The sequence below is a fragment of the Triticum aestivum genome, chromosome 7A (assembly GCF_018294505.1).
Source record: "Triticum aestivum cultivar Chinese Spring chromosome 7A, IWGSC CS RefSeq v2.1, whole genome shotgun sequence".
Taxonomy (NCBI): Eukaryota; Viridiplantae; Streptophyta; class Magnoliopsida; order Poales; family Poaceae; genus Triticum; species Triticum aestivum.
The window spans coordinates 543,381,857-543,407,762 of NC_057812.1; the positions used below are offsets into that span (position 1 = coordinate 543,381,857).

General features: G+C 48.4%; 1 pseudogene; it reads right to left on the reverse strand.

The window, feature by feature from the left end:
• Positions 1 to 13,083: 13,083 nt before the first annotated feature.
• On the reverse strand, positions 13,084 to 17,598 carry LOC123153460 (probable LRR receptor-like serine/threonine-protein kinase At3g47570; annotated as a pseudogene).
• Positions 17,599 to 25,906: the final 8,308 nt, after the last annotated feature.

A 25,906-nucleotide genomic window follows, 5' to 3' on the forward strand; every position in this document is an offset into this window, starting at 1 on the left:
CTTGCAAGGCTTAAGTGATGTGCATTACCGAGAGGGCCCAGAGATACCTCTCCGACAATCGGAGTGACAAATCCTAATCTCGAAATACGCCAACCCAACATCTACCTTTGGAGACACCTGTAATGCTCCTTTAGAATCACCCAGTTACGTTGTGACGTTTGGTAGCACCCAAAGTGTTCCTCCGGCAAACGGGAGTTGCATAATCTCATAGTCATAGGAACATGTATAAGTCATGAAGAAAGCAATAACAACATACTAAATGATTGGGTGCTAAGCTAATGGAATGGGTCATGTCAATCAGATCATTCAACTAATGATGTGACCTCGTTAATCAAATAACAACACTTTGTTCATGGTTAGGAAACATAACCATCTTTGATTAACGAGCTAGTCAAGTAGAGGCATACTAGTGACACTAAGTTTGTCTATGTATTCACACATGTATTATGTTTCCAGTTAATACAATTCTAGCATGAATAATAAACATTTATCATGATATAAGGAAATAAATAATAACTTTATTATTGCCTCTAGGGCATATTTCCTTCACTACTCCTACCGGGAGTAGGACTCCCCCCCCAATCCTAGTTGGACTAGGATTCCCCGAGGGGGAAAGAGAGAGAGGGGGGGCCGGCCACCTCTCCTAGTCCTAATAGGACTAGGGGAGGGGGGAGGCGCGCGGCCACCTTGGGCTGCCCCTTTCTCCTTTCCACTAAAGCCCATTAAGGCCCATATGGCTCCCGGGGGGTTCCGGTAACCTCCCGGTACTCCGGTAAAATCCCGATTTCACCCGGAACACTTCCGATATCCAAACATAGGCTTCCAATATATCAATCTTTATGTCTCGACCATTTCAAGACTCTCGTCATGTCCATGATCACATCCGGGACTCCGAACAATCTTCGGTACATCAAAATGCATAAACTCATAATAACTGTCATCGTAACGTTAAGCGTGCGGACCCTACGGTTCGAGAACAATGTAGACATGACCGAGACACGTCTCCGGTCAATAACCAATAGCGGGACCTGGATGCCCATATTGGCTCCTACATATTCTACGAAGATCTTTATCGGTCAGACCGCATAACAACATACGTTGTTCCCTTTGTCATCGGTATGTTACTTGCCCGAGATTCGATCGTCGGTATCCAATACCTAGTTCAATCTCGTTACCGGCAAGTCTCTTTACTCGTTCCGTAATACATCATCTCGCAACTAACTCATTGGTTGCAATGCTTGCAAGGCTTATGTGATGTGCATTACCGAGAGGGCCCAGAGATACCTCTCCGACAATCGGAGTGACAAATCCTAATCTCGAAATACGCCAACCCAACATGTACCTTTGGAGACACCTATAATGCTCCTTTATAATCACCCAGTTACGTTGTGACGTTTGGTAGCACCCAAAGTGTTCCTCCGGCAAACGGGAGTTGCATAATCTCATAGTCATAGGAACATGTATAAGTCATGAAGAAAGCAATAGCAACATACTAAACGATCGGGTGCTAAGCTAATGGAATGGGTCATGTCAATCAGATCATTCAACTAATGATGTGATCTCGTTAATCAAATAACAACTCTTTGTCCATAGTTAGGAAACATAACCATCTTTGATTAATGAGCTAGTCTAGTAGAGGCATACTAGTGACACTTTGTTTGTCTATGTATTCACACATGTATTATGTTTCCGGTTAATACAATTCTAGCATGAATAATAAACATTTATCATGAAATAAGGAAATAAATAATAACTTTACTATTGCCTCTAGGGCATATTTCCTTCAATCACGGACTGCTCAGACGAACCGCATTTGCCAGATTCAATGCGGTACCGCATTATGCATACCTCAAGCTCAAAATGCCAGGACCTCGCGGGGTTATAACAGTTAATGAAAACACAGAACGCTCGCTCCACACGGAGGAGCACACTACGGCCCTCGCAGCAGAAGCGCAAAGCAGCCTTATGAGGCAAACCGTCAATTCAGCGAAAAAGACCCCGGACACCTTCAAGCGAATCCGAAGTACCCTGCAAGAGGATCGCCAGGCACGTTTAGAGCTCGCCTAGCAATTCGGCCTCCGTCCTAGTCCCAGTCATGCGACGAAATTTGCGCCGCGCGTACATAATTACGCACTCAAGATACCATGGGCATAGGCGGAGGCACAGCCATGGCACGGCCCATAATGCGGCTCAACCGATTCAGGACCCGTATACCTTTAACATTTTATTCCTTTCAGGCCCCTATTCTCTGAAGGCCCTCTCCGATCGTCTGATTATCGAACCCGTCGCGAGAAGGAAACACCAAAGAAGCAAGAAGCTTTGACGTACAAGGGAATCCTTAGGTGGTCTCTGATAACGATCGATATACCTGTTTTGCATACCCACATGCAGCTTGACCTTGGATAGGACATGTCAAATAGTCCTATTTTTTACTTATTGCACTACATGTATGCATACAGTTTGACGTATCATTTAAATAACGATATACAACATTAGCTCATTAATTATTGCATTTATTTATCTTTTTTCCCTGTCTTCTTATTTACGACAAATCGCACCCGTACATTCTAATACGACCAGTGCGCCATGGGCTTCAGTGTACCTCATAACACGGCATGAAAAGTCCGAACACTTTCGAAAGTGCGGCACCCCGAACTTATAGCATTATATGCATCAGCTCCGAATCATGTCTTGGGTCAATAGTTGGGTTTGCCCGACTCCCATGTTTTGGTACCTTATGTTCCGCTATATCGGCTAAGGTGGCACTGGGAGAACTACTGTGATTGTGTCTCGGTTCTTCCGGACGAGCACCTCAGTAGAGAAAGCTGAAAACTGACTGTCATGATTCGGCGAGAGTTGGTCGCTGTTCGAGAGGTCTCAAATCCTTAAAGATTTTTTCCGCTTCGGGCGAGGAGTCGGCCTTGTCCGATTTAGACGTACATAGCGCCCCAAGTTCGTCCTTCCGAATAGTAGGGGCTTCGCTAAAATTTAAAATTGTAGACTTCTATGGCTAAGTGAGAGTGATAAAGCTTTATAGTCCGATTGCCTGGTTCGTTGTGCTGAACACCTCCTTCGAAGGACTCAAAACTGGGATAAAGAGTGGTCAGATTTATCCCGAACACCTCAGTACTAGTTACATGGGGGCAGAAGCCGACGACTGGCCAACTCTCAAATTTTATAAACGGCCGCACAGAAGGTAATATTTTAAATTAACAAGCGTTACATAGCGCATATGAACTCATTTCACATTACAGGATCACATGAGTACATTCATTCAAATATTACATCCTTAGCATATTCCTCTGCCACAAGGCGAGCACCCTTCAGGACACTGTCATAATACTTTTCAGGGTGGCGATGCTCCTTGCCCTCCAGCGGCCCCTCCTTCACCAGCTTTTCGGCGTCCATCTTCGCCTAGTGCGCTTTCGCCCAGGCAAAAGCCCTACGCGCACCTTCAATGCAGACGGACTGCTTTATGACTTCAAACCGTGGGCAGGTGTTCACAAGCCGCCTTACCAGGCCGAAATAGCTGCCAGGCAGAGGCTCGCCAGGCCACATCCGGACTATGAGGCCCTTCATGGCTAGTTCGGCCGCCTTGTGAAGCTCGACCAGTTGCTTCAACTGGTCGCTCAAGGGCATCAAATGTTCAGTCCCAGTATACTTAGACCAGAACAACTTCTCCATCAAGCTCCCTTCCTCGGCCCCGTAGAACTCCGCGGCATCCGCACACTGCTGGGTAGATCTGCGAACGCTCCTGGAGAGCTCTGAATTCGGGTAAGTAAAAGGAAAGTTTCCTTCGCATGCTTGCTTTACATAATGAATGCCTTATCCGCCGCTATCTTCTTGACCTCCTCAATTTCCTGGAGGGCCTTTTGGCCTTCGGCCTTGGCATTTTGTGCGTTCTCGAGGGCCTTCACAAGCTCGGACCCTTGCGTCTTAGAGTCACGCTCCAAGGACTCGTCCTTCTTAACAAAATCCTGGAGCTCTTACTGAACCTTGCCGACTCGGGTCTCTTGCTTCTCACGCTCGGCGCGCTCCTTGGCTGCTTTGCCTTCGGCCTCGGACAACGCCTTCTTCAGGGCTGCCACTTCGGTCGTGGCCCCTAGCAAAATTCATGACGATCATGTGATCTAACAACCACTTTCCTTTTTCTTTATCAATAAACAAACGAGGTATTACTTACCTTTGTTCTCTTCGAGCTACCTCTTGGTAAGGCCGAGCTCTTCCTTGGACCGCTCAAGGTCCCGCTTCAGTGCGGAGACCTACGCCATGCAAGCGGCAGCGGCCAGCAGTGAAGCCTGCTTATTCACATAGACATATTCTGATTAGACTCATGTGATTATTATTTGATCCTCTGTTCGGCCTTTCTTTGCGAACACCAAACAGAGCATCAGGGGCTACTGTCTATGATGTAATATTTTCTCATAATTTGATTACTTACCTCAAAGCCTATTAGGAGGCTGGCACAGGTTTCAGTCAGTCCGCTTTTGGCGGATCGAACCTTCTTGACCACCGCACTCATAATAGTGCGGTGCTCTTCGTCAATGGAAGCGCCGCGAAGCGCTTCCAGCAAATTGTCCGACGCCTCTGGATGGACAGAGGCCATCGGCACAGATGGCTTGCCCCCCTTGGTGAGGGGTCGCCCGACAGAATCCGGAACCACTGGAGGTTCTGGCGCAGTATTCGGCTGGGGGCTAGACTTGCTGCCCCCAGCATTAGAGCCCATGAGAGTCTTGCCCCTCGTGCGCCCAGCGACCGGAATGTCGCCTTGGGGTGCCTCCAGAACTGTCTCCCCTTGGTTCAATACCCTTTGAGACAGTACCTCGACGTCGTCCGTAGGGCGGGGGGAGGAGGCGGTCGGGAGTGAATCGTTGTTCATCTCCGACAGGCCCAAATACTCATCCGAAGAGGATACGTCGATATGGGCTTTGGATGGGCTGCATGATCATGTTCGGCATGATAAGAATCAATAAAATAAAACATACCAAGAACTATTATGGTATCCAGATACTTACGACTTCGCCAGGGGCTTGTCCCTGGGTAACCACTCCTCGTCGCCAAAAGCGGCCGCCGTGGAGCAGTCCGGAAGGAGAGTTCTTCCCTTCTTGGACCCTTCGGCCTCCCCTACCGGGGCAGCCTTCCTTTTTTGTCTCCCCCGGCTGGGGGGAGAACTTTCCTCTTCCTCCTCCTCATTTTCGTGGGAGGAGGGCACCTCGGTGTTATCGGGCAATGAGTCCGATACGATCTTACGCCGGAGACCTTTCCTGATCCCGGTGGCCTTCTTCTCCAATGCCTCATAGGGCGCCGGAACCAGCATCTCCATTAAGAGAGCCCTTGCTGGATCTTCGGGCAGTGGGGCCAGACAATCAATCCGCTCCGTTGTCGCGACCAGTCCTGTTAAATGGCGTGGAGGCTTAGATCCCCCACATGATTATACTGGGGAAAGAAACATCTTACGAGATATAAGGAGCTTACCAGATTGGCAGGGCGCTTTGCGCTGAGTCCGCGATCCTCGGTAAGGGGAGGAGGTACCTCGGCGGATTTGAACAACACCTTCCAGATGTCCTGGTGCGTCATGTCGAAGAGCTCTCGCAGCATCTGGTGCTTAGCCGGGTCGAACTCCCACATATTGAATGCCCGTCTTTGACACGGGAGGATCCGGCGGAGGAGCATGACCTGGACCACGTTGACAAGCTTGATTTTCTTGCTTATCATGTTTTAACACAGTTCTGGAGTCCGGTCAGCTCCACCGATGAACCCCAGGATAGGCCCTTCTCTTTCTAGGAGGTGAGCCGCATGGGGATGCCGGATCAAAATTCAGGGGCCGCCACCCAGTTGGTGTCACGCGGCTCAGTGATGTAGAACCACTCGATTGCCATCCCTTCACGGTCTCCACATAGGAGCCTCCGAGCCAGGTGACGTTGGGCATTTTGCCCACCATGGCGCCTCCGCACTATCCTTGCTGGCCGACCACCACCTTCGTTTTAACGTTGAAGGTCTTCGGCCACAGGCCGAAGTGGGGTTTGATGCGGAGGAAGGCCTCGCACACGACGATAAACGCCGAGAGGTTGAGGATGAAATTGGGGGCCAGATCGTGGAAGTCCAGCCCGTAGTGGAACATGAGCCCGCGGACAAATGGGTGGAGTGGAAATCCCAGCCCGCGGACAAAATGGGTAAGGAATACAACCCTTTCGTGGGGTTCGGGGGTAGGGACGATCTGCCCTACATCTGGGAGCCGGTGTGCGATATCTGCGGCCAGGTATCCGGCTTCCCGGAGCTTCGTAATGTTCTCCTCGTAACAAAGGAGACCATCCACTTGCCTCCCGCTTCGGACATGTTTGGAGTGGTTTTGCGGAGAAAATGCGAACTTGGGCGCTGGAGCTCGACTGCGCGAGAATGGATGGGCAGGGAAGAAGAAGGCGTGGGTGAAAAGGAGGAGCCGTTGTCCCTTTATAAGGGCGGAAGAAACTATGCGCCTCCCCACTTGCCTGGTAAATTCGCTTATTCCCCAAGCGCCGTGATTGATGGCGTGGTTGGGTTACCCACACCCGTATTGATGAGAATCCTGTGATAAGGGGACACGATCTCTGCTTCGACAAGACATGCCAAGAAAACCGCCTCGCAATATGTGCAGTAGCTGGTTGAGAAAACGGTTCGAATAATGACCGGGCCATGGCGTGATGTCACGTTATGAAAAGTTGTTAGCGGATTAGATTTATGGAAATATTATACTCTCTACGATGGTATGTGGAATTTGTTTTGCAGAGCCGGGCACTATCCTTGTGTTCGAAATCTTCTATGGAGTATTCGGAGGAGGAACCCGCCTTGCAATGCCGAAGACAATCTGCGCACCGGACTCATCGTCATTGAAGTCTGGTTCAGGGGCTACTGCGGGAGTCCTGGATTAGGGGGTCCTCGGACTACCGGACTATATACTTTGGCCGGACTGTTGGACTATGAAGATACAAGATTGAAGACTTCGTCCCGTGTTCGGGTGGGACTCTCCTTTGCGTGGAAGGCAAGCTTGGCAATTCGGATATGTAGATCTCCTCCCTTGTAACCGGCTCTATGTAATCCTAGCCCCCTCCGGTGTCTACATAAATCGGAGGGTTTAGTCCGTAGGACAACAACAATCATAATCATAGGCTAGCTTCTAGGGTTTAGCCTCTACGATCTCGTGGTAGATCAACTCTTGTAATACTCGTATCATCAAGATCAATCAAGCAGAAAGTAGGGTATTACCTCCATCGAGAGGGTCCGAATCTGGGTAAACATTGTGTTCCCCGCCTCCTGTTACCATTCGCCTTAGACGCACAGTTCGGGACCCCCTACCCGAGATCCGTCGATTTTGACATCGACAATGGCCCTCTCTACGGCGGGCGACTGCGTCGTGCCGCCGGTGACCCCGCCGTCCCCGCTCAAAGCCGAGCCGGAGGAGCCGGCCTACCTCAAGCGCTACTCCTGGACCGGAGTAGTGCGTGAGTGGGTCAGCTCTCCGCCGATCTGGCTCGGGGCGACGGAGAAGCAGGAGGCGGCCTACCTCGACCACTGGCGTCGCGTTCGGCTGGCCGAGGAGCGCCGGGAAGGCGAGCGCCTGCAGATTGCTCGAGCGCGAGGCCGAAGAGGAGGCGCGCCAGGCCCAGGCAGCGGCGGCGCAAGCCGACATCGCAGCCCTCTAGAACACGGCGTTCCCCTGGGTTGGCCCTGCGCCGACGTTGATCGACCTCACCGGCCCCGACGCAGACGCCGCCGCCGACGAGGACGCCTAGGGCAGCGCAGCATCTAGTTTTTAGTTTTTTTTATGTTAATTAATGTAATGTGGACTTTTGCCGGCCTTTGTGGTCGGCTTTTATGTTTAATTAAATGCATATATTTATTTTTAAAGTGCTTGCAAGACTTTTTTTTGGCACGCCGACGAAATGGGTCGGGCCAGCGTTGGGCGCTCGCGCCGACCCAAATACAGCGCCAGACGTTTGTGTTCGTCGGGCCGACACAAACAGATAAAAGCGCCGTCCATTTGGGTCGGCTCGTTGGAGTTGCTCTTACAAGACTTTACAAGCTAGGCGTGTACAAGCATGGCCTCAAGGTGATGTCTCGCATGCCATGTAGGATCGAATATGACGTAAAGTAGGTTCGGATAGGGAAGCGAGATCCTCTACAGGAGACGGGTGCTTGAAGAGAAAAAATATGGTCCCGTGGCAAAAGCTGAAAAGGTTGAGTGAAAAGTAGAGATGCATGTGTACTAGAGTTTTTATTTTCTATTTCTTAATGAGGCTCACTAAGTGATAGCTTGCATTGGAGAGAAAAAATTAATATAGATACCTCAAATTACTTTTTGTCATGAGACATATGTATCCATATGTCACCATTGTACATGCTCCTAACTGGTACTTCCTCCATTCCACAATGTAGTGCTTTCTCTATACCCGTGCTTCAATTTTGATCGTAAATTTAACTACCAAGACCAATTACGGCGGGAGCAAAAGTTATATCAATGAATCGTATTCGAAAGAAGTTTTTAATTATGTAAGTTTTTCTTTCGCCGCAGTCGGTCTTGTTCGTTAAATTTATGGTCAAAGTTTGACCTCGGGAAGCGTGAGCGCATTATATTTTGAAATGGAGGGAGTATCATGACAACCAATGATGTGATATATGCCCTTAGCTTAGGAAAGTATCTAGTGCTCCCAGGCTTGGGGTGCTCCCGGTGCTTCAAATGTCCGAAAAACATATTTAGAATGTTCAAAAAATTCTGAAAAAATGCAGCACATCAACGGAACATCAATGTCTCTTGTCACAAAATTTCAAATCAAAATTCGAAACATTGCTTGAGATACAAAAATGACAAATTTTTATACATAACATAAGTTGGGCTTTAGTTTTGGCCCATTATCACGTTGATGTCAAATTTGCCATTTTTTTTATCTCGAGCAATGTTTCAAATTTTGATTTGAAATTTTGTGACAAGAGACATCAATGTTCCGTCGATGTGCTGCATTTTTTCAGAATTTTTTGAACATTTAAAAAAATATTTTTCGCATCGAAGCACCGGAAGCACCCTAGGCCTGGGAGCATTGGATACTTTCCCACCTTAGCTGGTACCATGACGATCAATGATGTGGACTGGACTAAGCAAGGAACTCAGCATAGCCAAAAGTCATGCAGACTTTTCCGCACCATGTGCGAGATGAACCGAGGAAGTCGGGGTGCGCGTGCATGTTAAGCCTCGTGTTCCGCGGGTTCCAGTGAACACATGCCCTTTTTACGTTTCTTTTGACAACCTATGTACCTATATAAGCACTGAGGCATGGCAATTGTTCCCTCAGCAACTCACGGAGAGCCTCGCGAATCCGGCAAGATGCTGCTGCCCAATTCTCGCCGCTTCCTTGCTCGGCTTCTTGCCGTCCTCACGTTGCTACTGCTAACCTTCGTCGGTGGCCATGCACGTGGTCTAGGTCGAAGCTGCGATACTTTTCGTAAGTACACATGCAAGTTTTCGTTTCAATATTCATTTCTCAGCTTATACTTATCTGTTCCTGGTGAACAGTAAATATCTCTACTACTTCCTCAGTTCATTTTTATAGGACCTTGAAAACATTTTAGATAATGTGCAAAACAGTTTATTTTAAATTGTTTAAAACGACTTACACAAGTGAACGGAGGGAGTAGTAAAATAGGCAGATTCTGGAAGCCCAAGGATTCAACAGTATATGGATATGGAAAATATAAGATTTCCGATCCTAGCGGGAACAGGCGAGGAACAGATATCCAATAGGATATAGGATCCTTGGGAGGGAAATATTTATTTCAAAAACTGATTTTTTTTAATCAAAGATGTTTGAATGCATGATGTCGTGGCAAAATTTCATTGTATTTGGTCATCTGAGAAGCTCGTGGCAAAAAAGACAAAATCGGTCCGAGCAGCGTGCGAACAGTAAACTTTCTCACAAACCCTAATTTTTTGGCTGTGAGCTACTCAGATGTCCAAACACGATGAAATTTGGCAGCGACATCACACAACTCAGACATCTTTCACCACAAAAAAATCCAGTTTTTTTCTTTTTAATGATTTTACTGTTCAATCCGGGAGCCAAAACGCCGGTCCCTGTTTTCGTTTTTCTTTTAACTTGCAATGCATGTGTTGCCGTTTCAAAAGTTGCATGTGTTGAGAACATAACATGCCCATAGGTATTGACTTTGTGCAGTTTTTCAGATAGCGACTCCCGCAAAAAAAAAAAAGAAGAAGTTTTTCAGATATCGACAGTTTTTTCAGTTTAGAATGCGGAGTATACTCTATTTCCAAATGATCTGATATGTGTTTTGACCATCATCGCAGAGAACCCAACCGGCTGCTCAAGTTTGCCCTCTCCAAACTGTCCTGAATGTGGTCGACGGTAAGCGCCTTCCGTTTTCCTTGATAATGGGACGTGCGAAGATTCTTCAGACCGCCCAAGTGAGGATAGAGCAGGGCTCACTCCGATCGGAGCATATGTGGACGGCCATGGTTTACTATGATGATTTGTACGTACAAATGAAATGTTGATCGTTCTACAAAAATTGTTTCTATTTCTCGATAATATGATAAGAGAATATGAACTTATGAAAGCCTTAATTTTGAATACACACGAGTGTGCGTACTATCCCATTGTTACATTCTGAGCTGAAATGAGGCCTTCTAAGAGCACTTGCTCTCTGGACCGTTGGATTGCCCTCCCAAACAAATCCCGTCCGTCGGATTTCTTGATGGACCGATCTTGATGTGACAACCAATGAATAGTGCTACTTCTTTCTTACTTTGGATTTTTTTTTTCTTGTCTGGCTGACTGGTGGGCCGCTCAGTGGCTGGGCCGTCACTGTTAGTGACTGTGGAGTTGAGCGCGACCAGTGCTGCTTCTTATGGGCGCAGGGTCGTGCCACTGTGCGTAATATTGGTTGGTCGTCCATGGGCACTTTCAACATTTCACGTGTTGGCTTTTGCGTGGCGTGCAATGGATGGCTCGCGGTTGCGCGCAAGGGCGAGGAGATCGACTGATTTGTGGAAACCCTAGCCGCCACTCCCCGTAACGCCCCTCTCCTTTGTTCCTTTCACCAGACGCCGCGCTCCCGTCCTCCCCTCCTTGTCGTTCCTCTTCTGTCGCCGCTTCTCTCCCCATCGAGCACGCGTGCCTTGGACTTGTACTGGTTGCGGCCTCTGTACGCCAGGTTTGCCCATGTGTTGAAGGCGCCCTCGCCTCCATCGCCTAGCATCTCCATGCGTTGGTCGAAGGCGGCGATTTGGGCAAAAAGATCGTCGACGTTGATGGAGGTCTTGACAACACCAATGGCCGCCACCACAAGATCATAGTCACGATCCAATCCAATGAGCACGTAGTCCACCATCTCAGGATCGGAGAACGGACGCCCTGCAACCGCAAGTTCATCCTCAAGACTCTTCGTCTTGGAGATGTAGGCGGTGCTCGACATGATGCACTTCTTCGTTGTGGTTATGGCGATCCGCAAGTTCGTGATGCGGGATTGGGACTGTGATGCAAAGAGGGTGGTGATGCCAGTCCACAAATTATAGGTATTTTCTTTACGAACGAACTGAGCGAGGACTTATTTGGAGAGGGAGTTCATCAAATAGCTGAGGACTTGTTGGTCCTTTGACAACCATGGCGCATAGAGCGGATTGGGCACCGCAATCATGGTCTTGTTCAACTGTTGTTGCTCCACCGTGGTCCCCCTACAGTGGTTTACAAGATTTTCATCTGTCACTATGATACGACGGTTACCCTATGAGCACCTTCGAGAGTTTTTTGAACACAATACAGACACAAACGCTCATATAAAACGTGCATACGCTCATCCCTATGAACGCACACACGCACATCCCGTAGGCGCCTCGTAGTCAACAGGACGTCTCCTCCCACTAAAAGCGTATCGCCGGAAGTTGTGAAAGAATAAATGTGAGCACCAGAATTTAAACCCTGATGGGCTATGAAAACCACTGTCCACTTAACCATCCCAACCACAAGTTGGTTCGCACAGGTAGTACAGAGATAGGGGTTGAGATTGCATGTTTAAACCATCTACTATATGGTACGTGAAACGGTTGAGATTGCATGACACAGGCTATACAGAAACGATTCACGAACCAGAGAACCAATTCAACTCTGGTACTTCCATCCCTCCGATATGTTCTCACGAACCAAACCCTATTCCTGAAATACGTTCTGCGATGTGCTTCCCACGCTGACACAGGCAATTCACGAACCAATTCAACTCTGGTACTGCCCGGTCCCTCGAATCGAAAAATAATAAATAAATAAATCTGTGGTACTGCTCGGACTTCCGCCGTCCCAATTCCAGATGGAATCTGACATTCCGGTCACTCTGGGCTCCGGGTACAGAATGCGAACCGGATCCATCTCGGACGAGGTCTGGTAGGGACGCCGCCGGCAATATTGTTGCGCTTCCAGGTTCCGGCCGCGGTTGGGTTGGGGGCGGCCTGCCTTTCGGTGGAGGGGGAAAGGCGATCCGTCGGAGGGTTCATTGGAGGTGGCTCATCATCTGGCTGGGATCTATGGCCGAATGGAAGAGGCGGCGGCGGCGAACTGCGTGATGGGGTGCATACACACCGACCTCCTGCAGGACACCGCTGCGTTGCTCTGGACGCGCATCCTCCTCCGCCCCACTGCCGACCCGGCCGGCGCACGACGCAACGCCGAGGCATTCAGTGGCAGCAGGAATCCATCCACTGCATCCCCGGCAAACCTCCCTGTGCTCCATTGCGCAGGCGTCGTCCGGGTGTCCGTCAAGGGCGAGGTTTGTTGCTCTCTGATAAAATTGTACTACTAGGAAAATGTGATATCCTTGCACATCGGTTTCAACTTTCAAGTTTATTTGACAATTCAATGTACCACTGTACAATTTGTCTGGTTAAGGGTGTGATTAGTCGATAGTCGGGCTTAATTACTTGCAGTTTACTACTCCCTCCGTCCCGAATTACTTCGTATCTAGAATACATCCGTATCAAAACAAATCTAAGACAAGTAATTCGGGACGGAGGTAATACTAGTTTTGAAAGAAAAAGGAAAATCCAAGTCGAAAGAAAAGTTCATGTGCTGAACTTTTTATTTGATATAGGTTGAACCACAGCTTACATACACGACGAACATAGATTTACTTGTAAAATGGAAGACGATCCACGACATAACACGATTTCTATCGAGAAAAGGTAAAGCATTAAGTAAAGGAAACTAGTCTTAGGTCATCCTGCAGCAGCAACATCTGAGCAATATTAAATGTTTGCAGTTTTTGCTCAACCCTGCAGTGCTGAAAATGCATCTTTGATTGCGGTGACCTCAACGTAAACATCCTGCATTGAGGGACGATATTTGGGTGTCTCTGCAGCGCACATGAGGCCAATCTTAACGAGCTTGATGATGCAGCTCATTCCAGCCATTTGATGATGATTTTCTTGATCTACAGCCCTGCCTGCTTCTCCGTCTTGGTCCGCATAATAGGGAATGATTCTCGGATCTAGAATCTCGCCAATCTTTTCAGGAAATGATTTTTCAACAAAATTGTAAAGGCTCAGGCCATCTTTAAACATCTCATCAGTTGGACGCTTCCCTGTGAGCATTTCTAAGACGATGACTCCAAAGCTGTAAATATCACCCTCGGTAGAGATTTTGCTCCCAAAGCCATATTCTGCAATATGTATAGTTATTGAAACCGTTAATTAACACAATAAAATTGGAGCACAAGAATCAAAATATTTCTGGGGAAAATAAAGTAAAATGTCATTGAGCCTATAAGATATTTTCCATAAATATATTATCCTACATGAAGAAATTCTTACCTGGTGCAATGTATCCAACTGATCCTCTTGGTCCCACTAAGCTCGTAGAACCATCAATCCTAGAAGAAGTATAACTGTGTACAAACTTAGTCAACCCGAAGTCACCAACACATGCGCCCATGACATCATCCAGAACACAGGCGGAGGACCCGGTAGGGCGAGGTTGGGCGCCCGCCCTACCTTGATTTTGTACGATGCAATCTGTACAGGTATACGCATCGCTGGATCGCTGGCTGGCTGGCTCCTGGTTGCCTCGCTAGGTAAAAAAAAAGGAGAAAAGGGAATGGGCCTTCGAGCGAACGCAAGCCGCGTTAGGCCAGCAGCGCCCTGATTGCTCCCCCAACAGCTAAGGAACTGCTACATTCTTTTACCCTGATTGCTCAAGTTCCTCAGCTGTCTAGACTAGCAGCAGTCCTCGACTGGTGCATTCTTTTACCCTTTAAAAAGGTAGCAGTTTCCCGATTCCCTCTCATCCGCTGGCCTGATTTCTCTTCACCGCCCCGGTTGGGATTTCTACTGATTAGCTATTTTTTATGTGTGTGTGAGAGAGGTGCTTATTACTGTAATTTGTGCGGCTACTGTAGGCGCTCTTTCAGTGAATGGGAAACGTAGAAATATAGCAGATGGGTAAGAAAAGAGAGGGTAGAACAAAGGTAAGAGTAAAGGTGCAAATTTATGGAAAAAATAGATTTCTAAATTTGTGATCTGTATGGTAAAATAGTTTGACAATGTACAATTCAGTGATCTTAATGATATTTTCATATTGTGAATGGTAGCATATCATAATTTAATTTACGCCTTAGTGTCCGCCCCACCTCAAATTTTTGTCGTCCTCCGCCACTGATCCAGAAGGACATTGCTTGGCTTCAGATCACAGTGTGTCATAGGAGGCATGCAATGGTTATGCAGGTAATCCAAAGCAGCTGCTATGTCTACTGCTATTGCTATTCTTGAACCCAAAGACAAGGGCCTTTTCAGATGATGCTCGTGGAGTGTTGGATGGAGCCAACTTTCAAGGTTGCCGTTAACCATATATTCAAGGAGAAGAGCTTTGAACTCATTTCCTGTCAGGTCACTTGTCGAGCATACTGTGATCACCCTTACAAGATTACGATGACGAGTACTTCTGAGTGCCTGGCATTCAGCAACGAAGCTTTTCGTTGCTCCAGGCTGATCAAGTTTGAAAACTTTGATCGCAACTGCATGTTCTTCAGACTCAATTCTACCTTTGTATACGGACCCATACTTTCCTGAACCAACCAAGTTGGCTAAAGAGAAACCATTTGTTGCTTTCACTAAATCAGCATATGTGAATTTCTTTAACTCCTCGACGGATGGATGATCTTCTTGCTTCGCTTTCTTTCCCTTCTTTAAAAAAATGAGTCCAATACATGATAACATGACTAAGACAAGAGCAGATAATCCCATTATCTTCAGAATGTGGAATCTGTGCCTTTGTTGAGATGCAGCTGTATGGCAAAGTGGCAATCTCAATAGTGGGGAGACAGCACACAACTCTTTGTTCCCTTGGACAAACACCTTGCTTGCATTTTGGAAGATCCCACCAGTTGGCATGGGTCCCTCCAGGTTGTTGAATGACAAATTGAGAAGTGACAGGGAGCTGAAAGCCTCAAAGAAGTCTGGAACTTGACCAGACAAGTTGTTTCGAGAAAGGTCCATGTCACTGATGCCTTTCAGTGCAGCGAAAGATTGAGGGATTCGCCCATCAAGTAGATTACCTTCCAGGTGGAGGGATTCTAAATGGAGGCAGTCGCCCAAAGTTGAGGGAATTTCTCCAGTCAACAGGTTGTTGGAAATATCGAGGGGGGAAAGGTTGATTAATTTGCCAATCTCCACTGGTATATGTCCAGAGAGTTTGTTGTGAGACAGATCAAGACCTTCAGCAAGTGTGGAAATAGTGAACAGTTCTTTTGGTATTGTTCCATCAAATGAGTTGCAAGAGAGGTTTAGGGTGTGTAACTTATTGCACTGTGCTAAAGCTACTGGGATGGGCCCGCTCAAATTATTTTGCTGCAAATAGAGCTCACTTAGTTGACCAAGTTTACGAATTGAAAGTGGGATTTGGCCAGATAGCTTGTTTCCTGATAATCTTAGAACGAACATGTTGGAAAGGTTTCCAAGTGAGTACGGAAGGGTTCCAGTAAGCAAATTGTGCTCTATGTAAAGAAGTTTGAGGCTACTAAGGTTCCCTATCTCGTGTGGTATGGTACCAGATATTTTATTTGCTGTCAAGATCAGAGATTCTAAGCTTTTTGGAAGATCGCCTATGGACTTTGGCAGTTCACCTTGTAGGTTATTTTCATCTAAACGTAAACTTACTAGCTTTGTACAACTGGTGAGCGAGTGGAGGAAAGTCCAGTCGCCAGCTTCGAGTTGGTTCTTGCCTAGATTTAGTTCGGTTAAGTTGGGCAAAGACCCAAAATAAGGAACAATACCATGGAATGCATTGTCACAAAGATTAATGCTCTGAAGATTTCTGGCCTTGGCCATTGAAGTGGGAATAATACCTCCAAATCTGTTTCCTTGAACAATGAATGTCTGGATGCTTTGAAGGGTATGGCCAATATTTTCTGGAATTTCTCCTGTTAGGCTGTTAATTCCCATGCCAAGGTATGTGAGTGTTGATATATTGTAGAGAGAGCCTGGAACGGCTCCTATCAAGTTGTTGTAATTCAGATCTAATTTGTCCAAGTGGGGGACTTTACTCAAACTCCACGGAATGCTGCCTTGCAAGTGATTCCCTGCAAGCAAAAGCTCAACAAGGGAAGAGGAGTTCCCTATGGTGGAAGGTATTTTTCCTGCGAGATTGTTGAATGATAGGGACAGAGTTCGCAACGGCGAGATGGGTGAGAAAGGTGGAATAGACCCGGAGAAGTTATTTCTTCCCAAAAGTATGATTTCAAGAGATGGGCTGCTGAAGAGAGAGGGAGGTACGTCTCCATCGAGGTCATTGCTTCCCAAGTCCAGCCATTCAAGTGCTGAACTATTTGCTAAGAGAGGTGGAAAGCCTCCAGTTAGGCTGTTGTTTGCCAGGACGACATAGTAGAGTGATGAGCTGCTTCCAAGTGGGTAAGGAATCTTGTCCGTTAATTTGTTGTTAGAACATACAGAACTGAAAGCTTAGGAAGCATGCCGAACCCATCCGGAATGCTTCCGTGGAGCGTGTTGCTATCAAGATAAATCTCTGTGAGATTTAGACAGTTGGCCAAACCTGTGGGGATCTTCCCCTGGAGGTAGTTATTCCCAAGATCGATTATCTGAAGGCTAGAACAGGTAGACAAAGAGTTCGGTATTACGCCAGTAAGAATGTTATCTGAAAGGGAGAGCTCGACAAGGTGACGCAGAAAACCTACCTCAGGCGGGATCCCGCCATTCAGCAGGTTATCCTGGAGTTTGATTCTTGCAAGGAAAGTGAGATTACCGATGCAGGGTGGTATTTGGCCGTTCAGATCAAGAGATTCAAGATGAAGTGTTGTGACGCGAGATGCGTGCTTCTTGCCACAGGTGACACCGGGCCAACTGCAATACTGAAGGGTATTGTTCCACGAGGCGAGGGCTTCGGTGTTGTTAGAGAGATGGTTCTTGAGACAGAGGAGTGCTTGGAAGTCCTTACCAGATTCATCACCAAGCGTGGTGCCATCGAGTGAAGAAGCAGGGGCAAAAGAGGTCAAGAAAGTGAGGAGGACGGTGGCTGTGAAGAGTGATGAACTGATAGTCCCTAAAGATACATGGGCCATTTGTGTGCTACCCACGGTTGTGTATGTTTCTACTGAGTTGTGCCCTCCTACAGATTTCAGCGGTAGCAGTGAGCACACATATTTATAGCGGGGCTAGCTTGGAAGCCTGCCTTCTCTGCACCCCCCATTTGTGTGTAACCGAAACAAGACATTCTAGTTCCCATCATGGGCCTGCCTTCTCTGCACCCCCCATTTGTGTGTAACCGAAACAAGACATTCTAGGTTCCCATCATGGGCAGTAGTGGAAACCAAAGAGCGTTCCCTCGAAAATTCACTCTCAAGGAACGTCTGCTCTATCTCGCAAAAAAAAGGAACGTTAGCTCTATAATTTATCATTGTTTTTTTAAATAAGGCGCTTGCAATTTCCACTATTTTTTTGCGAGAAAACTTCTAATCTATTCTTTTTCAACCATGGTAGTACATCGAACACTAGAAATAATAAAAATTACATTCAGGTCCGTAGACCATCTAGCGACGATTACAAGCACTGAAGCAAGCTGAAGGCGTGCCGCTGTCATCGCCCCTCCCTTGCCAGAGCCCTCCCACCGGCAAGGGCCGGGATCCACTCCGCTCCCATGGCCCTAAGGCCACCAGAGGCGAGGTGGATCGGCAGCGATGCCGGTGGGAGGCAGAGAAACCCTAGCTTTGGGGAGGCGGCAATTTTCACTATATTCTTGTGTTTTTTCTGTGGCGCATCAAACAAAATCTATCACACATTCTCTTGTTTTGAATTTCTATAGGATTTTCCAACATGTTATTATATATAATTTCTATGTCATTCAATTCCTGCGATGGACGCTACTTTTATTTGTATTTATAGGTAGAAGTTTGTTTCTTGGTTTTTCAGTTTTCTGCGACTGGCCTATGGGGACATAAAGTAGTACTGGAGATTTGGTGGTTCTTTTTTCGGATTTTCACCTGCACCAGCAATGTAGCGGAGAGACTCAGAATCTTGGAGGCAGTCCCGGTCTCTGACTGGAGGTTTGGCAGCAAGCCACCATATCTCCAGTACTACTTTATGTCACCATGGACTCGAGTATCGGTGAGTGCAGCACGGGTCTCCCACCGCTACAACTTTAGCTTCTCCTAATTCTTAACGCACGAAGCGTGCAAGAGCTCTGGAAAGACCATGTCCCCGAGACTGAGCACTTGCCGTGTACCAACCCAGCTGCTCGGGATCCAACTCATTCTGCTGGTTTTCTTCATCAACGGCAGCCTCCTCGTCCTCCCCGCCGCGTCAGCCTACTACAATGCATCTGCGCCTGCGGCTGCGAGAGTATACCTCCCCTTTGGTAAATCGGGAATATACCTCCCCCCTGGTAAATCGGGAAACTGTGAGTATCGTAATTGAAACCATTACTAATTGCTAGTACTAAATTGTGAGTACGAACATGCGAATGGTAGTGCTATGATAGAGGAAACATACCGGAATCCCTCTCTTGAGCAATTGCCGTTCCGCCCTCTTGTTAAATGCTTATCAACTAATACTTGGTGTTCTTTTTACCATTTCTTGCAGTAAACGTGTTCGGTGGACCACGAACCGCTACTCCACATCCTCACGCTAACCAACCGGAGGGGATTCCTCGGCGCAGAGAGCGCAAACACTAGGCGCCTGAGAGGTGCACGTGCAGCGAGACAACGGGGGATGAACACATGTAGTAGCTTTGATAGGGAATCAAATAACCTTGCGTGGTTGGGCCAATGGGCGCGTTACTTGTATTTGTGATGCATATGCAGCTTGTTAAACAAGTTTGTGTGCAACTTGCAATTTCTGTTTCCTTGTCCTTCGAGGGACTCGCTAATGTTATACGTACTCGATCGACAATTGGTATCTCCTTTGTACTCCATTATTGAAACCGCTCGTATGTGGAAAGGTTATTGAAACAATTTGATCGATTGGGCCAACAAAGGTGGTTAGTTGCTTCTTATTGCTTGTCACTCACTGTAATCTACTCCCTCCGTCCACAAATATACAACGTTTTGGATATATCAATACGTGCTAATATTTATGAACGGATGAAGTATCTATCAAGATATTGAGTTCTGCTAAGGTAATGCTCCATTGCCCCTTTGCAGGCGAGGTTCGGCCTCAGTTCATGGCCAATCATCAAAGGGTTGCCGAGGTGGCCCAGTATGCACCCTTGACTAGAAATGGTGGTACAATGTAAAAGAAAAACTAGAAAATGGTGGTACAAAATAACCAGTAAACCGTCTAGCCTGGAGAACAAAATGGAAATTTCTGTTGCTGCATATGTTGATGCCTGGCATACATATCTGAGTAAAGAGAAACAAAAGAATTTCTAAAGGGACGCCTTAGAGGATGTTGATCTGAAGATGTTACCTCTTGAAACATGCTTTCGCCTAGTTTTTCTTGAAATGATAAGATATATATATATATATATATATATATACCTATATATATATATATATATACCTATATATATATATATATATATATATATATATATATATTGTTACTATTCATCACCTAGGGTGCAGAATAAGTTATTCTTCATCCGAGGTAATCTTACGATAATTTCATAATTAAATTACGTTTGAAATTCAAATAGTTACATTTCTGTTGATTCACTACGTAAAATTTGACATAAGAAAATAAAAATATAGATCATAAGACAAGAAAATTTGCAGTTTATGTGTATTTTACACTATGTTTTTACGTTTGTAATTTTACATAACAGAAAATATTTTTTACAACGATTATAAATTTTCTTACAGTCTCTTTTTACGTCGGAAATAAGACAAAACTTACGGAACGTAAAATTACGATGCATTGATGGTAAAATAGACAGGGGTGAAGAATAACTATTCCTTATCTAGGGTAACGAATAGTCAATGCCTATATATATAACAACAAACCAAAGTACAGGACCAGATGATACAATGTGGTGTGGAGGTCTTCTACAAAGCAGATTAAAGGACATACAATAAGCCTAGAACTATCCTAACACCACTAAGACCCAACTGGGAATGTCTGGCCTCCACGACAGCTCCTCGGGAAGGTGATTACCGAAAAAGGCTTTCGCCCCGTTTTATATATAAAGCAATGACCGACCATAGCTCAGATACAAACGCACGCCACCCCAACATACACACACACCCAAGGCTAGATACATAGGCACTAAGCGCAGCAACACTACCCCTAGTACTACACGAGCAACCGGAGTCCTCAACCGTGGACACGCCAACGCGAAGCGAAGAAGCCACATATGACGAACCGTGTGCTCCAAGGCGGCGCCTTCAAGAAGGTTACGACACCAGAGCGCCGTCACCGCCCGACCCGAGGATCAGAGTTTCCCCTGGAGCAACATGACGGGCAATGAGAGTCGTGGCGACGCCTTCAAGAAGGGAGCGAGCTTCGCCGCCGCCAGTCCATTCGAAGATAGATTAGGTTTTCACCCTAGCCAACACTCACCACCACCGGACGCCACATCCCATTGACCACGCCGCCCACACGACCATGATCACCGGCAGCACCTAACCACGGGCTCTGCCCAAGAGCACCACGGAGCCACCACCAAGGGCGCCGCCCTGGCATCCAAGACCTGGACACCACCTCACTCGAGACCCACCGCTACCCCAACCAAAGGTACGGGCGGAAAGCAACGCCTATCGCACCCCTGGGCTGCCCCCAACGCCGAAACCCAAAGGCTGGCCAAAATTGGCCTCCATCGATCTGTCTTACTACCGGACGCGAGACGAGTACGGTCCTGCTGCCGGGCGCGAGACAGGCATGATCCTGTTGCCAGGCGTGAGACGAGGTCAGTCCTGCTGCCAGGCGCGAGATGAGGTCGGTCCTACTGCCGGGCGCAAGACGAGCTCGGTCCTGCTGCCGAGCTCGAGACGAGCGATAGACCGTAGTCGGAGGAGGGCCGAACCTTCGGCGATGGTAGCAACTAGACGACGAGGAGAGGGCCGAAGGTCGAAACGGGCCGCCTACAGATAAGCCGACGCCGGAAAACCAGCTGCCGCCCAGTCGACCCGCCGAGCTGCTATGGAGCCAGCACGACGAAGCCACCTCGCCGTCGCCGCCCACAGCCGGGACCGCAGCCACGCCGGGCCGACGCCCCAAACCCGTGCCGCCGACCGGAAAAAGGCGAAATCCGGCCGGCACGCAACACCACCACCGCCACCATGCCGCCGCCGACGAGCGCAATAGCCCTCGCGCGTCGCCGGCAGGCCCTTGCCGCCTCAGCCCGCGCCGCCCGCGGGAAGGAAGCACAACAACACCTTAGGCCGCCGGACGCCGGATCCCGTGCCAGCCACCGGACCCGGCCCGCGCTCGCCACCCAAGGGTGCCCGAAGGAACAACCACACCCCCCGGGCAGCCGCTGAGCACACCAGCACCAGCCCCTACAAGGACCAGCGCCCGCGGAGCACGCCACCGCCGTCAACCTCCGCCGGCGCCGCCGACTGCAAGCCCCTGCACCAGATCGAACGGATCTGGGCAGAGCCTCGCTCGCGCGCCACCTCCCGATCCGGAGCACCGTAGCCGCTGTGCATCACCAAGCGCCCGACGCCACCGCACCGCCTCCGGCCGCCGCACCACGCGCCCGCCGCCGCGCCACAGGGCCCCGCGGAAGCCCCGCGCCACCACCAGGAGCCGCCGTCCTGCGCCGGCCACTCCGAGCAGCGGAGAAGAAGGGGCCCGCCGCCGCCGCGCCAACCGGGCTTTGTCCGTCAGCGCTAGCCGGCGGCGGCGGGGGAGGATGGGAGAGGTGGGGGCGAGGGGTCCTGTGGCTAGGGTTTCCCCCTGTGACGCCCCAATACCGGAGCTTCAGTTGCCTTCCAGGGTTTCCGGGTTTCTTCGTGTGACTTGTTTGGTTCATTGCATTCATCATTGCATCATTTTGCATTGCATCATGTCATCATGCCATCATGTCTTTTTTTAACTCAACTAAATAAATGGCATGGATCTTTGATCCATTTAAATCGAGGGAAGGGTGACTTCTCTTTATAACATATCCTCTTGATATTAGGGAGCTATTATAAATATTTCCATTCTTGTGGAATTACCGTGACACACTTGCAATTTAAACTCTCAAGTCTTTTCTGCTTCGAGTTGCTCCTCAAACCTTGCAATATATTCTTTCATCATTTTCCGGAGCTCCACCAAAAAATCCGAACATTTATGGACCTTCTTTTTACTGAATCTTAGTTCAAACCCATTTGAATTAAATTCAAATGAGTTTGAATTTATATCTTTTAATCTTGGCCATTTCTATTTTCTTTGAACGAGCATATTTTTGTGAGTCCGGGAAATTTATCCGCGAGTCCAACTTCGTTCTCTAACCCCCCCACTTTCTTTCTTATTCTTCTCTTGTTTTCTGATAAAGAAAATATTAAGAGAAAGAAGGGAGAGAGAGAGAGAGCCCACACCCACAGGCCTTCTTGGGCCTAGGCCTGCCAGACCGGCCCAACCTCCCTGAGGCCTCATAGCCTGCATCTAAACCTAATCCTCTCCCCTGTTCGATTCCAGCGTCGTCACCACGATCCCCATCTCCCTCGCGCTGCACTCTTCTCCCCGATTCCCTCGATCCCATCTCTCCCGTATGCCGCGCCACCTCTCTTCTCGATCTCTTCCTCGCTGCCAGCCCGCGACCTCTGCTGCCCCGCAAGCACCACCAACCTCCGCCGCCGCTCAAGTCCGAGAGCCCCGCACACCCTGCCTCAGCGCCGCCCTTCTCCATGGCCACTGCCGGCCGAGCTCAAAGCTCCGCCCCGGAGCTGCTTCGCCCCGAGGCCCTGGCCTCGACCTCTTGGGCCTCTTCCTCGCCCTGCCGCCGTCGGAGCCATGTGCCTCCCTAAGCTACGCACGTCGCTCGGCTTGGCCTATGAGGCCATCAGCATCGCAGCGCCCCTGCTGCCTCCCTTTTCTTGCCGGCCTCGACCTCCTCTGCAAGGTGAAGCCACGCCCGCGCCAAGTTACCTACTCCTTCTCCACGCACGCGCCAGCGACCTCCTCATCATCTTCAACAGGAAGACGCCGCCAAGCTTTGCCCCTGGCCCTGCTTCTCCTCACTGAGGCCATGGATGCCTCCGACCTCGCCGCCAGCCGCTGTCGACCTCGCCGCCTTCCTGCATGTGCGTGCCTCGCTGCTGGTCTCGTGCCAGAGGTCCCGCTCCTCACGGCCATGGTGTCCGTCGTGACTGTACGCACCTTGCTGCTGCTTCATCGGCCACCTCCCTTCGTTGACCACCAAGAACCGAGGCCTATTGTGTTGCTTCATTTGGGATGCGTCAAGTTCCTCTACTAGCTGTGTCAAGTTCCTCTACCATTCGTGCACGCCTCTAGATTCATCCAAGTTCCGACGATGCTTTTGTACAACTATGCCGCGGAGACCAAGACCGGCAAGTCCACACGGGAGCCCGAACGACTACTTCCACGACGATACGAGAACAACTACCGTCGACGTGCATTTTGCCAAGTACCACTACCGTCGACCCTCGAAGACTCCATGGACGTCAAGTTTCTTGCCGTGCCCCTGAACATCTACGGAAACTTGTGAGACTAAGAACGTGAACGACTACCGTCGCCACGAGAACGACTACTTCCTCTACCATCGCCGAGTTCCACTACTTCCCACGACGATCGTGAACGACTACACCGCTTGACAAGAACCGTCCCGTTTGCACACTTCGAAGGTATAACCCTACACCGCTTGACAAGAACCGTCCCGTTTGCACACTTCGAAGGTATAACCCCGAGACGACGTCCGTGAACGAATGCTTGCGATGTTTGAGATGCTCGTGTTTGCACTGTGTCCAAATTGTCACTTGTTCCCTTGTCGCCAACTCATGGGACACCCGGAATCCGGGATCACTCCCCATCACTCTTGCATATTCCGCACTCTTATTCTTTTGCACCGGCCTTTCCACGAATTTCCGGATCATCTGAATGTGCCGTGGCACCATTCCCGTTGTCGTTGTCATGGCACCCCTTTTCGTTTCCGCCACGATGACAAAATGCTTCTTAATATGCTCTTATCAAGATTCTCATAAATATTGCATAAAACGTGCATGTCATCCGCATCATGATAACAACATCAAGTCTGTTTAAAATTGTTGTTTGCTTTAAAATTGCTAAATGCATATGGGGATTTACCGGATTCGTTATTTGTTATATCCGGCCCCATTTAAATTGTTTAGATGGTGTAGTTTTGTTATACCTCACCTCTTGCCATGTTTAACAACATTTAATATTGGTGAGTACATAAACGAGAGAGAACTAAATAAGTCATGTGGTGTTTTCTTCAATATGCAACTCCGTTGCATATTGAGCTCCACTTAATTTGTAGTGTTGTTTGTTGCACTTTGCCATGTCATGCTTCATTAAACCGGACATGCATCATACTTGATTGTGCATCATGCCATGATTTTGTGGTGGTTGTTTACTATGTTGTTTGCTCCTTTCCGGTATTGCTTCTTCGGGTTGGTTCCGATAACGTCGTGTTGTGAGGATTCGTTCGACTACGTCCGTTTATCTTCTTCATGGACTCGTTCTTCTTCCTTGCGGGATCTCAGGCAAGATAACCATACCCTCGAAATCACTTCTATCTTTGCTTGCTAGTTGCTCGCTCTTTTGCTATGCCTATGCTGCGATACCTACCACTTGCTTATCATGCCTCCCATATTGTTGAACCAAGCCTCTAACCCACCTTGTCCTAGCAAACCGTTGTTTGGCTATGTTACCGCTTTGCTCAGCCTCTCTTATAGCGTTGTTAGCTGCAGGTGAAGATTGAAGTTTGTACCTTGTTGGTGCATGGAGATGTTGTTCCTTGTTGGAACATGTTTACTTGTTGGGATATCACAATATATCTTATTTAATTAATGCATCTATATACTTGGTAAAGGGTGGAAGGCTCGGCCTTATGCCTGGTGTTTTGTTCCACTCTTGCCGCCCTAGTTTCCGTCATATCGGTGTTATGTTCCCGGATTCTGCGTTCCTTACGCGGTTGGGCTATTATGGGAACCCCTTGACAGTTCGCCTTGAATAAAACTCCTCCAGCAATGCCCAACATTGGTTTTACCATTTGCCACCTAGCCTTTTCTTTCCCTTGGGAGTCGCGCTCCTGAGGGTCATCGTTATTTTACCCCCCTGGCCAGTGCTCCTTTGAGTGTTGGTCCAAACTAGAGTCCTGTGCAGCGCCCCCTCGGGGAAACTCGAGGTTTGGTTTTAGTTGTATGGAGCGCTCATCTGAGTGTGCCCTGAGAATGAGATATGTGCAGCTCCTATCGGGATTTGTCGGCACATTCGGGCGGTGTTGCTGGTTTAGTTTTACCATTGTCG